We start from the raw sequence: 15,392 nt of genomic DNA, 5'->3' as shown, positions 1-15,392 counted from the left end.
TCGACAGGACTGACTGCGGACCTTTGGTACAGAGCCGAGTGGAGGGTCTGAATCAGAGGTTGAGACGGTTCTGCGACCATGTGGGCTGCAGATTCCTCGACTTGCGCCATAGGGTGGTGGGGTTTCGGGTTCCGCTGGATAGGTCAGGAGTCCACTACACGCAACAAGCGGCTACACGGGTAGCAGGGGTTGTGTGGCGTGGGCTGGGCGGTTTTTTAGGTTAGATGGCCTCGGGCAAGTGCAGAAAGGGCAACAGCCTCAACGGGTGCGGGGCAAAGTCAGGACATGCGGGGACCAAGCAGCAATCGGTATTGTAATTGTAAACTGTCGAAGCTGCGTTGGTAAAGTACCGGAACTTCAAGCGCTGATAGAAAGCACCGAAGCTGAAATCGTTATAGGTACAGAAAGCTGGCTGAAGCCAGAGATAAATTCTGCCGAAATTTTTACAAAGGCACAGACGGTGTTTAGAAAGGATAGATTGCATGCAACCGGTGGCGGAGTGTTCGTCGCTGTTAGTAGTAGTTTATCCTGTAGTGAAGTAGAAGTGGATAGTTCCTGTGAATTATTATGGGTGGAGGTTACACTCAACAACCGAGCAAGGTTAATAATTGGCTCCTTTTACCGACCCCCCGACTCAGCAGCATTAGTGGCAGAACAACTGAGAGAAAATTTGGAATACATTTCACATAAATTTTCTCAGCATGTTATGGTCTTAGGTGGAGATTTCAATTTACCAGATATAGACTGGGACACTCAGATGTTTAGGACGGGTGGTAGGGACAGAGCATCGAGTGACATTATACTGAGTGCACTATCCGAAAATTACCTCGAGCAATTAAACAGAGAACCGACTCGTGGAGATAACATCTTGGACCTACTGATAACAAACAGACCCGAACTTTTCGACTCTGTAAGTGCAGAACAGGGAATCAGTGATCATAAGGCCGTTGCAGCATCCCTGAATATGGAAGTTAATAGGAATATAAAAAAAGGGAGGAAGGTTTATCTGTTTAGCAAGAGTAATAGAAGGCAGATTTCAGACTACCTAACAGATCAAAACGAAAATTTCTGTTCCGACACTGACAATGTTGAGTTTTTATGGAAAAAGTTCAAGGCAACCGTTAAATGCGTTTTAGACAGGTACGTGCCGAGCAAAACTGTGAGGGACGGGAAAAACCCACCGTGGTACAACAACAAAGTTAGGAAACTACTGCGAAAGCAAAGAGAGCTTCACTCCAAGTTTAAACGCAGCCAAAACCTCTCAGACAAACAGAAGCTAAACGATGTCAAAGTTAGCGTAAGGAGGGCTATGCGTGAAGCGTTCAGTGAATTCGAAAGTAAAATACTAGGTACCGACTTGACAGAAAATCCTAGGAAGTTCTGGTCTTACGTTAAATCAGTAAGTGGCTCGAAACATCATGTCCAGACACTCTGGGATGATGATGGCATTGAAACAGAGGATGACAAGCGTAAAGCTGAAATACTAAACACCTTTTTCCAAAGCTGTTTCACAGAGGAAGACCGCACTGCAGTTCCTTCTCTAAATCCTCGCACCAACGAAAAAATGGCTGACATTGAAATAAGTGTCCAAGGAATAGAAAAGCAACTGGAATCACTCAACAGAGGAAAGTCCACTGGACCTGACGGGATACCAATTCGATTCTACACAGAGTACGCGAAAGAACTTGCCCCCCTTCTAACAGCCGTGTACCGCAAGTCTCTAGAGGAACAGAAGGTTCCAAATGATTGGAAAAGAGCACAGGTAGTCCCAGTCTTCAAGAAGGGTCGTCGAGCAGATGCGCAAAACTATAGACCTATCTCTCTGACGTCGATCTGTTGTAGAATTTTAGAACATGTCTTTTGCTCGAGTATCATGTCGTTTTTGGAAACTCAGAATCTACTATGTAGGAATCAACATGGATTCCGGAAACAGCGATCGTGTGAAACCCAACTCGCATTATTTGTTCATGAAACCCAGAAAATATTAGATACAGGCTCCCAGGTAGATGCCATTTTCCTTGACTTCCGGAAGGCGTTCGATACAGTTCCGCACTGTCGTCTGATAAACAAAGTAAGAGCCTACGGAATATCAGACCAGCTGTGTGGCTGGATTGAAGAGTTTTTAGCAAACAGAACACAGCATGTTGTTCTCAATGGAGAGACATCTACAGACGTTAAAGTAACCTCTGGCGTGCCACAGGGGAGTGTTATGGGACCATTGCTTTTCACAATATATATAAATGACCTAGTAGATAGTGTCGGAAGTTCCATGCGGCTTTTCGCGGATGATGCTGTAGTATACAGAGAAGTTGCAGCATTAGAAAATTGTAGCGAAATGCAGGAAGATCTGCAGCGGATAGGCACTTGGTGCAGGGAGTGGCAACTGACCCTTAACATAGACAAATGTAATGTATTGCGAATACATAGAAAGAAGGATCCTTTATTGTATGATTATATGATAGCGGAACAAACACTGGTAGCAGTTACTTCTGTAAAATATCTGGGAGTATGCGTGCGGAACGATTTGAAGTGGAATGATCATATAAAATTAATTGTTGGTAAGGCGGGTACCAGGTTGAGATTCATTGGGAGAGTCCTTAGAAAATGTAGTCCATCAACAAAGGAGGTGGCTTACAAAACACTCGTTCGACCTATACTTGAGTATTGCTCATCAGTGTGGGATCCGTACCAGATCGGGTTGACGGAGGAGATAGAGAAGATCCAAAGAAGAGCGGCGCGTTTCGTCACAGGGTTATTTGGTAACCGTGATAGCGTTACGGAGATGTTTAACAAACTCAAGTGGCAGACTCTGCAAGAGAGGCGCTCTGCATCGCGGTGTAGCTTGCTCGCCAGGTTTCGAGAGGGTGCGTTTCTGGATGAGGTATCGAATATATTGCTTCCCCCTACTTATATCTCCCGAGGAGATCACGAATGTAAAATTAGAGAGATTAGAGCGCGCACAGAGGCTTTCAGACAGTCGTTCTTCCCGCGAACCATACGCGACTGGAACAGGAAAAGGAGATAATGACAGTGGCACGTAAAGTGCCCTCCGCCACACACCGTTGGGTGGCTTGCGGAGTATAAATGTAGATGTAGATGTAGATTATATCATTTTGGTAAGAGCTGATTGTAGTGTTCGAGTGTGGCGCAGTCCCGACGGAGCTATGGTCCTAAGTTGTGAATAAGGCTATGTGCGAGCTGTTGGTGGCTCCATAATGGTGTGAACTGTGTGTACACGGAATGGATTGGCTCCTCTGGTCCACCTTAGCCAACAGAGACCATTTCCAGCCATTCATGGGCTTTATGTTCCCAAAGAACGATGGAATTTTTATGGATGACAATATCACGTGTCACAGAGCAGCAGTTGTTTGTGATTCGTCTGAACAACTTTTTGGACAAATCGAGCGAATGATTTGGCCACCCGGTTCACCCGACATGAATCCCATCTTACATTTGTGGAACATAATCGAAAGGTCAGTTCGTGCACAGAATCCTGCACCGGCAACACTTTCGCAGTTATGGACGGCTATAAAGGCAGCATCAAGCAGTATTTCTCCATGGGACTTCCAACGGCTCGTTTAGCCAATGCTAAGTCGAGTTACTGCACTATGCCGGGAGAACGGGGTCTGACACGACTTTTGTTCAAAATGGTTCAAATGGCTCTGAGCACTATGCGACTTAAATTCTGAGGTCATCAGTCGCCTAGAACTTAAAACTAATTAAACCTAACTAACCTAAGGACATCACACACATCCATGCCCGAAGCACGATTCGAAACTGCGGTCGCTCGGTTCCAGGCTGTAGCGCCTAGAACCGCTCGGCCACTCCGGCCGGCACGACTTTTGTCAGCTCAGTGTATAACGCTGGTGCAGGCACAAGGGTTCCGGAATACACGATTCACTGCACATTTTTTAACATGAGGCTGCACGTCAGACGACACTTCTGTGTTCCTATGTTGACGTAGTGATCACGTCACTGACGCCGCGCGGAGAGGCCGCGCGGTTTAGGACGCTATGTCACGGATTGCGCGGTCCCTCCTGCCGGAGGTTCGAGTCCTCCCTCGGGCATGGGTGTGTGTGTGTTGTTCTTAGCATAAGTTAGTTTAAATTATTTTAAGTAGTGTGTAAGTCTAGGGACAGATGACCTCAGCAGTTTGGTCCCTTAGGAATTCACACCACACACACACACACACACACACACACTTAAACACACACACATACACACGTCGTTTACCCTTACGGTAGGCACGGTATAATTGAGATTGGATTGTTAACAAATGGAAATGTGTCACCTGGACGGAAGAATCACGTTTCTTGGTATACCAGATCTATGGTCGGATTCAAAAAGGTCATCAGCTAGGTAAATCGCTGGTCGAATCATGCAGGTCGTCGCAGACGCAGCCGGCGGGTCAAGTTTTATGCTACCTGGACCTGGGTAGTAATCGAAGGCGGAATCAGAAATGTGAAGTACATCAGGTTACCTTCCATTCAGAAAGCTGTTGCACTCAGCGACTGTCATATTGATTTGTAGATTATAGATTGCAGCGATCAGTCGGTGTTTTTTTTTTAATTTTATTGTGCAGATCTAGATTTCGGCTAGAAGATAGCCATTCTCAATCCTAAGAATACAAGAAGTACATAGTTACATGATGTCATAAAAAGTTACAAGTAATGGCTTAACTCAAATGGTTTGTATATTACATACCACTATTATTTTCGCTCAATGCATGTAATGCCTGTTGGTCGGGCTTCATCCACAGTTCATTGAATACTACTGTTTGCGGAAGGCAGGTTGTATGGAGAACACATCGGTTGGTTACATGGCGCAATCTACGTGAATTGCGTATATAAACTTCAAGAGAAAAGCAAAAACAACCAATACATTGAATTGATGTTACTAATACTGTTTATGCATCTGAACTAACGTATCATGGAAGAAGTTCGGTTATGATGGATAAAGAGATTAGCACCCTCTATATCTATAGCGGAATAACCATATTGCACCAACCATGCATCTGACTGACATTTGGCGCCATCTATGAACTGTTTAATAAATATGATGAACAATATAATTATTATGTTTTAATAAAGGGAGATATAACATTAAGATAAATATATTTAAGCCATATGCCTTCTTGTGTTTTATAAAAAGTTTAATAAATTTTTAATAATTTTTAACAATGTTTTACCTAGTTGACGTAATTTAAATGTTTTGATAATAATAACGGACTCACAAGGGGTGAACATGGAAATTTTATTACTTGTTGGCAAATATGAAACAAGTCGGACAACAATGTAAGAATTTTACTTATGTTTCATTTTATGTAATTCTCATATAAATCTGAAGTGGTTTACTTCCCTTGAAGTTTATATACGTAGTTCACGTAGATGGCGCCATGTAACCATGTGTTCTTCATGCAGTGTGCCTTCCGCAAACAGAAGTATTCAATGAACTATGGATAAAGCCCGACCAACAGGCATTACCCGCATTGAGCGAAAATAATAGCGGTATTTAATATACAAACCATATGAGTTAAACCATTACTTGTAACTTCCTATGACATCATCTAACTATGTACTTGTTGTATTCTTAGCATTGAGAATGGCTAGCCTCTATCCGAGATCTAGATCTGCACAATGAAATTTAAAAAAGACGACTGATCGCTGCAATCTATAATTTACAAGTCAAATGTGAACTACGTCGTGGTCATTCCGGACCACCTACACACTTTCACGGTTAATGTTCTAACCAACGGCGATGGTATCTCCCAGCAGTGGAGCTCTCCATGTCACAGGTCCAGATTCTAGTTACAGTGGTTTAATGAGCATGACAGTGAACTAATGTTGATGTATGGATACCAAATGCACCTGGTATTAACCCTATGGTCACATCTGGCACGCTGTTGGCCCTATAATTTACGTGAATTACTTGACTTATGCGCAAACGTACGGTACTTCATAACTCCTTAAATTATTCAGTACTTGTAAAATCCATGCCACGCACAATTGCTGCTGTATTGCGTTCCAAAGGTGGACTGACTCGCTTTTAAACTAGTCGTCACAATCTTTTGGCCCATAATTGTAAAGTAACTTTTGTGCTTTGTCAGTAGGAGAAGCTCTGTGTCAACGTTCCTGTCGTAGTCTATCAATCGCCATTTGCTGTATTTCAAATTATGTTATAGTGCTATCTTCGTTTGCCTCTCAGATGGGTAAAAAATGGTTCAAATGGCTCTGAGCACTATGGGACTCAACATCTTAGGTCATAAGTCCCCTAGAACTTAGAACTACTTAAACATAACTAACCTAAGGTCATCACACACACCCATGCCCGAGACAGGATTCGAACCAGCGACCGTAGCAGTCCCGCGGGTCCGGACTGCAGCGCCAGAACCGCTAGACCACCGCGGCCGGCTCAGATGGGTAACATGAAATTTCATGACAGTTCAGAACTACAGAGTCATCCGGTAGCCGATTGTGTACCCTTGCATTTCACAGGCACCTCTCTTACCGACTGAGACCCACAGGCCCTCCGCATAGCTATATGCTGCTAGCACGTCTTTCTCTGCACCAAAACGCCCCACACGCTCTTTCGCGTGCCGCATTAGTGTAGCTGGTAACCATGGCACCTTAAGCACTGTTCTTTGCTAGTAAATGAGCCCCGTGATTCAATGACTGCTCAGCACCACATGTTGACTAACATTACAAGCATGAACACAAAATCTTTAATTTGATCCATGTAAAGATACGCTATCCTTATCACAGTACAGAATCAAATTTAGAAACGTAAGCCATTAAACGATGTCTTTCAGGGCTTTTACAATGAATAAGGCAGAAGAGAACGGCTCGATATTCTGCAGAGTTCATGACACCTAATGCAGAACGTACGCTGCTCTACTGTAACGATGTGCTGATCGTAATTTATGTTGTTTTAGGTATTTCCTTTGGCCGGACGCGTTTCTAAGAAGAAGCATCAAGAACAGTTCCAGGATGAGCAATTATTTGGTGAGTCCACGTTATTTTGTCTTTGTACTCCTTTTAGTAAAGGAAATATTTCGCTAGTGTGGCCCTGTATCTGTATGAACCTTCATTTCAAACTTATACCTTCACACACACAACATCAAGATTAAAATTGCTCGGTGTGTAGTCTGAGAGGTATTTCACTTATGCGCAGGTGTCTGAAAGTCTCTTCCCCAACATCCTACCCCCTCCAACAACTCTCAAAAATGGGCAAAAGGAAAAAGTAAAAAGGTGTAAACATTGTAAATTCTGGGTGAAAAATCAACGTCAAATGTTAAGCCTTTGATGATGATTTAGCAGTGATCACGCCACCACGAAAACTTCGTAGGAAATTGTGTGTTCCAGCACATGACAATAGAATTACGATGGAGAGGAGAAAATCTAACCCGTACATTGTAAGACTTCAGGTACTCTTTTAAAAAATATTTTGAACAAAGTGAAAAGAAGAGTGGATGGCGTGTACTCAGGGCTCTGATGTTGCTCCGGCGTCATTCAGTTTTTTCACAGCAGACCTGCCTAGAAACTGCAGTATGCAGACGAACTTTTAGTTTCATATCACAGCGCAGATCTTTCTGAATCTGAAGAACATCTAACAGCCTCAATGCTCTTTTTGAATATTTTAAGACAGGAGTACTCAGGAATAATGTTTCTAAAACAGAAATATGTCTTGCCCATCTCTCTAACCGTCTAGCATCAGCATGGTACTAATGGAGAAGTACTGAATAGGACTGTAGAGACAAGAAATTTGTAGCATAACTCCACCAAAAGAAGCGATCGATTGATAGGACACATCCTGCGACGTCAGGGGATCACCAATTTAGTACTGGAGGGAAATTTGGGGAGTAAATATCGTAGAGGGAGACCAAGAGATGAATACCGTAAGCAGATTCAGAAGAATGAAGGTTGCAGATCACTACAAAAACAACAGTTGATGCATACGATGATAATAATAATAACAATAATAAATCAAGACAGTGTGCAGACACACTTGTAAATCTGTCGCCATATTTTATAAAATGGACAACAAAACACCCAGTAAAACCTACAACATCATTAATTCAATGAATGTCAAAAAATCTGGTTAGAAGGTAAGAGGTAAGATTTAGAAGGTATGAACAGCTCACAAGACATAATAAACAGTCATCCTCTGAGGCTCTAATAAAGAAACGGAAATTCACGGAGAAGCTTAAAAGGAAAACTGACAAGAAATGGTCTGAAGAACGGAATGAAGGAACTGTGAATTCAATAAGATATTTGGGGAGGATAAGAAGGCAGAAGCAATTAAGAGAGATACCAGATTAGAAGGGCATCGTAAGTGCGAAACGAAGTTAGAAGAAGAATGGCTGTGTAGTCGGCTGTTATTACCAGTCACTCGTGGAGTCCGCTCTAAAATATTTTATAAGACTTGTCTGATTTGTGCAGACAGGAAATTTCGCAGGTACACACGTGGGACATTCAACGTGTTTTACTGCATTTTCGTTTCCAGAAGATAGAACCGTAAGGAGAAGAGCGTTTATGATTTTAATTACCGTGGATGACGTAATCACCGAAAACTGAGCACAGGCTGGGACTGGGTAAAGACAGGAATTTTTGGAAATCACTAAAAGCCTCCGTCAAGTTACTGCATGGGTACTTGAATCCGGCACGTCCCGAATACTTCTTTGGTGCCTCAACTGCCCTCACCACATCCTCTAGAGATAGAAAAATGGGTATGGTTACTAGTCGGATATTCAATCTACTACGTGACTACCTTGTAACGCCTTTTTGTAAATTCAATTGTAACATGCTTCACTCTCGCCCTCAGGACAGAAACGCAGAATATACAGGGTGAGCAAAATTTCGTTGGGTTCTGCAGGGGTATTTTTTGAGTGATTTGGTGTTAGAGACCCACGGTCTACATCTACATCTCTACTTCACGGGCCGGCTTATTGTGTATGGCGGAGGATACTTCTTGAACCACTAAGATTTTCCGCTGTCTCTCTTCCATTCGCGAATGATATGTGAGGTGAACGACGCTGTGGATACATTTCCGTATGAACTCTAATTTCTGTGTTCTTTTTTTTCGTCACGGTTATTTCGCGAGACATATGTGGGAAGAAGTAATATATTCTCCAACTCTTCTTCGAATGTTCGCTCTTGTAATTTCAGCAGCAAGCTTCTACGTTGTACGCAACATCTCTCTTGCAGCGACTGCCACTGCATATGTTTTGGGACAGGTTCCACCTTGAACAAGCATATTTTTTTACCCAGACGTGTTTCTCTGAAGCTACAGCATCTTCAGTGAGTTTTTATTTGATTTTTTGTTAAAATATGTTCTGGTTCCTGTAGCTTTCTGGAGTTTGCAGTACGGCTGTTACTGTAAACTGTACAAGGATAACAGCTATACTGCAACCTACAGTAAGCTACAGAACCCACACCACTAGTTAACAAGAAAACAAGAAAATTACTGAAGGTGCTGTGACTTCAGCGAAACACGTCTAGGTAGAAAGAAAGAAAAAATGTGGTCACTTAGTGCTAAACCTGTTCAAACAGAAATTAATTTTGAAACTAACACTGACACAAGAGTGAGCTTGAACCTCAAGACGAACTGCCACTGAATTTTGTTGAAGATTTCCGTATCACTCTTTTTTGTAAATTCAGTCTCGCAAGGGTCACAGGCTGATCAACAATACTCAAGAATCGGCCGAATGATATACTATAGGGCTATTACAAATGATTGAAGCGATTTCATAAATTCACTGTAGCTCCATTCATTGACATATGGTCACGACACAGTACAGATACGTAGAAAAACTCATAAAGTTTTGTTCGGCTGAAGCCGCACTTCAGGTTTCTCCTTCCAGAGCGCTCGAGAGCGCAGTGAGACAAAATGGTGACAGGAGCCGAGAAAGCGTATGTCGTGCTTGAAATGCACTCACATCAGTCAGTCATAACAGTGCAACGACACTTCAGGACGAAGTTCAACAAAGTTCCACCAACTGCTAACTCCATTCGGCGGTGGTATGCGCAGTTTAAAGCTTCTGGATGCCTCTGTAAGGGGAAATCAACGGGTCGGCCTGCAGTGAGCGAAGAAACGGTTGAACGCGTGCAGGCAAGTTTCACGCGTAGTCCGCGGAAGTCGACGAATAAAGCAAGCAGGGAGCTAAACGAACCACAGCCGACGGTTTGGAAAATCTTACGGAAAAGGCTAAAGCAGAAGCCTTACCGTTTACAATTGCTACAAGCCCTAACACCCGATGACAAAGTCAAACGCTTTGAATTTTCGGCGCGGTTGCAACAGCTCATGGAAGAGGATGCGTTCAGTGCGAAACTTGTTTTCAGTGATGAAGCAACATTTTTTCTTAATGGTGAAGTGAACAGACACAATGTGCGAATCTGGGCGGTAGAGAATCCCCACGCATTCGTGCAGCAAATTCACAATTCAGCAAAAGTTAACGTGTTTTGTACAATCTCACTGTTTAAAGTTTACGGCCCCTTTTTCTTCTGCGAAAAAAACGTTACAGGACACGTGTATCTGGACATGCTGGAAAATTGGCTCATGCCACAACTGGAGACCGACAGCGCCGACTTCATCTTTCAACAGGATGGTGCTCCACCGCACTTCCATCATGATGTTCGGAATTTCTTAAACAGGAGATTGGAAAACCGATGGATCGGTCGTGGTGGAGATCACGATCAGCAACTCATGTCATGACCTCCACGCTCTCCCGACTTAACCCCATACGATTTCTTTCTGTGGGGTTATGTGAAAGATTCAGTGTTTAAACCTCCTCTACCAAGAAACGTGCCAGAACTGCGAGCTCGCATCAACGATGCTTTCGAACTCATTGATGGGGACGTGCTGCTCCGAGTGTGGGAGGAACTTGATTATCGGGTTGATGTCTGCCGAATCACTAAAGGGGCACATATCGAACATTTGTGAATGCCTAAAAAACTTTTTGAGTTCTTGTATGTGTGTGCAAAGCATTGTGAAAATATCTCAAATAATAAAGTTATTGTAGAGCTGTGAAATCGCTTCAATCATTTGTAATAACCCTGTACTTTGTTCCTGGTTGAATTTCTATTACTTAAGATTCTTCAAACGAATCTTAACCTGGCATCTTCCTACAATTTAAAAGCTCTCTTCACCAGTGTTAATGGACAACTAACGCTGCCCGATAAACAAACACGTGATAGTAATGAGGAATGTTAGATTTGGAGGCGATGTGTGAAGTAGGTATCACTGTCAACATAGGCAACTACTGCTACTCAGTGGAACCAGTGGAACAAATTTGTTTCCAAACAAGCCGTTCAGGCACACCGCCGACATTTGAAATGTTGTGCTGATATTTTCAGTGCAATACAGATTCAAAAGTAAATCCGCGAAAGAAATGAAACTAATTGCAGTCACTCTGAAACAGACCACCATAGACAAACGGGCCTCATTCATTAAACATATCGCTAAATAGTCACTGACAGTTTGTCGACTTAATTCTGGTTCACACTGTAGTGGTAGGTCAGTATTATAAAGCGCATGATTTGGTTACCATATGGGCGTGCTATTTTCCAATAATTAATTTTAATAGAAAACGTTGTTAGGTATTAACTAATGATTCATGTTGCACATTATAATAATATGTCACATTAATACTGCGCCTCGAGCAAGGAAACGAAATTATAATTATAGAGATGCAAAAAAAAAAAAAAAAGAAAAAAATTACTGGAAATACTTAAGTCCGTTTTTAATCCTTCGAAGGGATGAGGCGGGGGGGGGGGGGGGGAAGACCTTCATTGTAAAAAAGAAATTATGTAGATACTCCGATAGAGAGATCACAGTAACTCTTGCAACGTTTTCCTCGTGTAGTTACTGAAGAAGTTTTTAACCACTGAATTCTCTCTTGGAAAACGTTATCAAGACGCAGACTTGTTGCGACGTTGGACGCGTGTGCGCCTTCGACCTTCTACCACGCTCAGAAAGCCTTGCGGGCCTTCGGCAGCTTTAACGTAAACACTGGCTGTTTACCAGCCTTTCTAAAAGAGGGACTTTGTTAATGGATCGCAAATATTGACTGGAAAGATGTTTTTGTATAATTAACGAGTATTCCATTACGTTAATTATTTATTTGTCTTTTCATTATCCAAATATTTCGTGTTGTGTCTTCTACGAACAACATTTGTATTCCGTTTTGTTTATCTCAATATCGGTCCTTTCGTGTTTACAGTGTGTCTTAGCAAACTTCTCCTCGATGTAAATCTTGGTCTTTGAAGTTTAATTTCCGCTCCTGTTTCATTATGGATGCCGAAATCGTAATTAATGTTTTAACCATTAGTAAGAGCCGAAAGCGACGTATTTTCACAAGAATCATTTTCTTTCATCGATCTTTTTTAACATGTGTGCGTGTCTCTTCTCGAAAAGTCAATTTATTACACGCAAGTTACTACCGTACATTTGAAATAAGATATACTTCGAGGAAACTTCTTGTGACTTAGCCTTTTGTTCAGACGTGGTGTTCACGTTTGTTGCTGATTTTGGATTCGAGATTCACATTCGAAACATACACGCCATGTAAACTTGTCCTAGTCACTAGTGAGCTTACACTCACTTAAACCGAATACCTACTGCGCAAGTTAATGTGGTTTAATCTCAAACGACTCTCATAAAACACGCCTCCTCTTCTCGTCTATGGATGTTGCTGAAGTCCTCTGCCGCGTCTGTATGTGAAAGATAATCTCAGGAACTAAAGTACGGTTTTTGATACGATTTTCAAGAAAAGATAGGTGGTTCCACGAGAAATCTTTCCGTTTTTAATTTATTACTGCGACGCCTGACAAGCCGCCTAGCCGTAAATGCTTCGTGTTACCTGAGTGAAACTGTGTGACAGGTCCCTAGCTGATAAAAAGAAACTAGTTCCATTTATGGCAATTGCTGGTGCCCATGGAAAAGTTGAAGCTAATACGCTTTCAGTTTTCTTAACTGAAAACTGTTTGTGTGCCAAAACCTGTCGCTAGCAATGTGAAAGCAAGTACTTTTAAATTACAATTACGGTGTCTGATCTAGAATCGTATTTACCACCCTACTTGTAAACACGAACATAATTGTGGTAATAGCTTTTGATGTACGTGATAACAGTTAATCTAAACTGCATCTGACTATCTGCAAGTGAATTTAAAGGAAGATTATCAATAATGATAATCACACATAATGACTAACTGCTGCTTAACGAAAACAGTGCCCTGTTACAAAACGCATCCACTGAATTTATATGAAATTTTGCGAATGAAAACTATTTCCAGTATTTTCACAAAAGCTTCATTTAGGCTGTACAGACGTTTCTTACGTTGGCAGAGGATAACTCGGCCCTGCTCTGTCTGCACTGCAAAGATGATGGGCTGAAATAAAACGCTGCACAAGAGTTTGCCTTTTTAATTCATTTAGCAGGCTGCATTAGCAAGTTAGCTGCAGCGTAGCGGAGTTTAAAAACCTGTGCTTTGGTCATATATTTTGCTCCACAATCATATCAAGTGAATAAATGATGCTAATTTCCAGTAAATTTGCCTATTACACAAATATTCTTGCGTTTACTTTTGACAAAGTTGGTTTATATAACCGAAGATACAAATTTTGATGTTGACTTTTGTTCTACTCAAACTTAATGGTTTTTAATGTTTGTTAGACTTGAAAATAGCCTGTGGACAAAATCTAGATTGTGGAAGAAAACCAGTTGTACAGTCACAATGATGATGATTTTTGGTTTGTGTACCACTGAACTGCGCGGTTATCAGCGCCTGTACAAAGCCCCAATGTTTACATAATTTAACTTTTTTACAGAGTCCAATCTAGCCACTGTCACTAATGACGATAGCTATGTAGAGAAAATCCCCAACCAGGCTGGGAATCGAACTCGGAACCCCATAATCCAGAGGCAGCTACGCTAGCCATTAGACTACAAGCTGCGGACTCCCCCTCAGCATGACTGACAACTGGATTGTCGTTGGAGCATTTGGACGATCTCCCTAACGCGTCCCACATGGGATCGATGGGATTTTAACCGGGCGAACGGACAGGCCAGTGCATTCGCGGAAAATCCTCTTGTTCCAAGAGCTGCTCCAACTGAGGTGTTCGATGCGGTCGCGTATTGTCATATTAAAACGAAGTGATGGTCGAATGCACCCCTAAAAGACACACGTCGGCAAGTAGCACCCTGCCACAACAACATGAACCTGTGTGCAGAGATTTGGAGGTCACTACTCCCCTGCAACATTATGACTCCACACAACACCTGCACCACCAAACGATCACGTTCGGCAGTGTTCCTGGATGCATTACGTGCTCTGAGCCCTCGCTATACGAGGGTACGTCCAGCACTGTCGAACAAGATCATTGATCCTTTACGGTGTCAGACCAGCCCATCAGCTGATGGAGAATCGTTGTAGATGATTTGAGACTAATGGGAGTATGTCTTTCTAACACTCCAGAGATGGCGATTGCTATAGTAGGAAACGCCATCACTGTCGAAAGAGACCTCATCCGTGAGCAAAAAAAAAACTGTAGCGAGGTAGTGCACAGAACTAAATTCTGGGTTCAAAATCACTTTGCCAGATTGCTCACACAGGGTATTTAAGATAGGCACGCATTTCCTGGTCCACCACTACTCCGTCTACTGTATTCTTCGAAATGTGCATTCCTCAAGAACGTTATCAGGTGCTTATTATTGTACCTTCTTCCAGACGATCAAATATCTTCTAATTGAAATGAGGTTTGTTGTGAAACTGCTGTGTCCCAAGAGGCACAGCGGCTCCAAGAGGCATTAAGGCTCCACGCGGTACAGTGGTGTCATTTGGGTTGCCTGCTGACCAGGCGTTAAGCGGCGAGATAAATGTAAATGTCGTGTTACTAGGGCCTCCCGTCGGGTACACCGTTCGCCAGGTGCAAGTCCGATTTGACGCCACATAGGCGACTTGCGCGTCGATGAGGATGAAAAGATGATGGTTAGGACAACACACCACCCAGTCCCTGAGCAGAGAAAATCTCCGACCCAGCCGGCAATCGAACCCAGGCCCTTAGGACTGACATTCTGTCGCGCTCATCACTCAGCTACCGGGGGCGGACAGCGGCGAGATGACGTACGCTAAACTCGTTCGTTCCATGTGCGCTCAAAGTTTCATCAAGCTATGTTATCGGGAAGTGACAGTTAGTGCGGAAGTCTCTTTCGTTCTCAAGTTTCTCTCACCAGTGAATCTGAAATGAGAAATTTTAATAGTATTAGGTCTACAATTTTGTTTTCCACCTTTTTTCCTCGAAATTCGAGAATTTATTGTGAAAAGGTACAAGTAATCTAGTTTTTAAAGTATTGGCCGTCTCTGGCCACTATTTTTCTCATCTTTGGAACTCCGCAT

At 42.6% G+C, this 15,392-nt stretch overlaps 1 long non-coding RNA gene across 1 annotated transcript in view; it reads left to right on the top strand.

Annotated features, from left to right (window-relative positions):
• LOC126149295 (uncharacterized) overlaps window positions 1–15,392 on the top strand; it is a 1,122,064-nt gene that overhangs the window by 472,362 nt on the left and 634,310 nt on the right. Inside the window, exon 2 of the long non-coding RNA XR_007530797.1 lies at window positions 6,932–7,001. This is a non-coding gene — a long non-coding RNA (uncharacterized LOC126149295). The remainder of the gene's footprint in view (window positions 1–6,931; window positions 7,002–15,392) is intronic.

Source organism: Schistocerca cancellata, chromosome 2 (assembly GCF_023864275.1).
Source record: "Schistocerca cancellata isolate TAMUIC-IGC-003103 chromosome 2, iqSchCanc2.1, whole genome shotgun sequence".
In the NCBI taxonomy this organism is placed as follows: domain Eukaryota; kingdom Metazoa; phylum Arthropoda; class Insecta; order Orthoptera; family Acrididae; genus Schistocerca; species Schistocerca cancellata.
The sequence above is the reverse complement of the archived record's forward strand: the minus strand, read 5'-3'. Positions and strand labels throughout refer to the sequence as shown.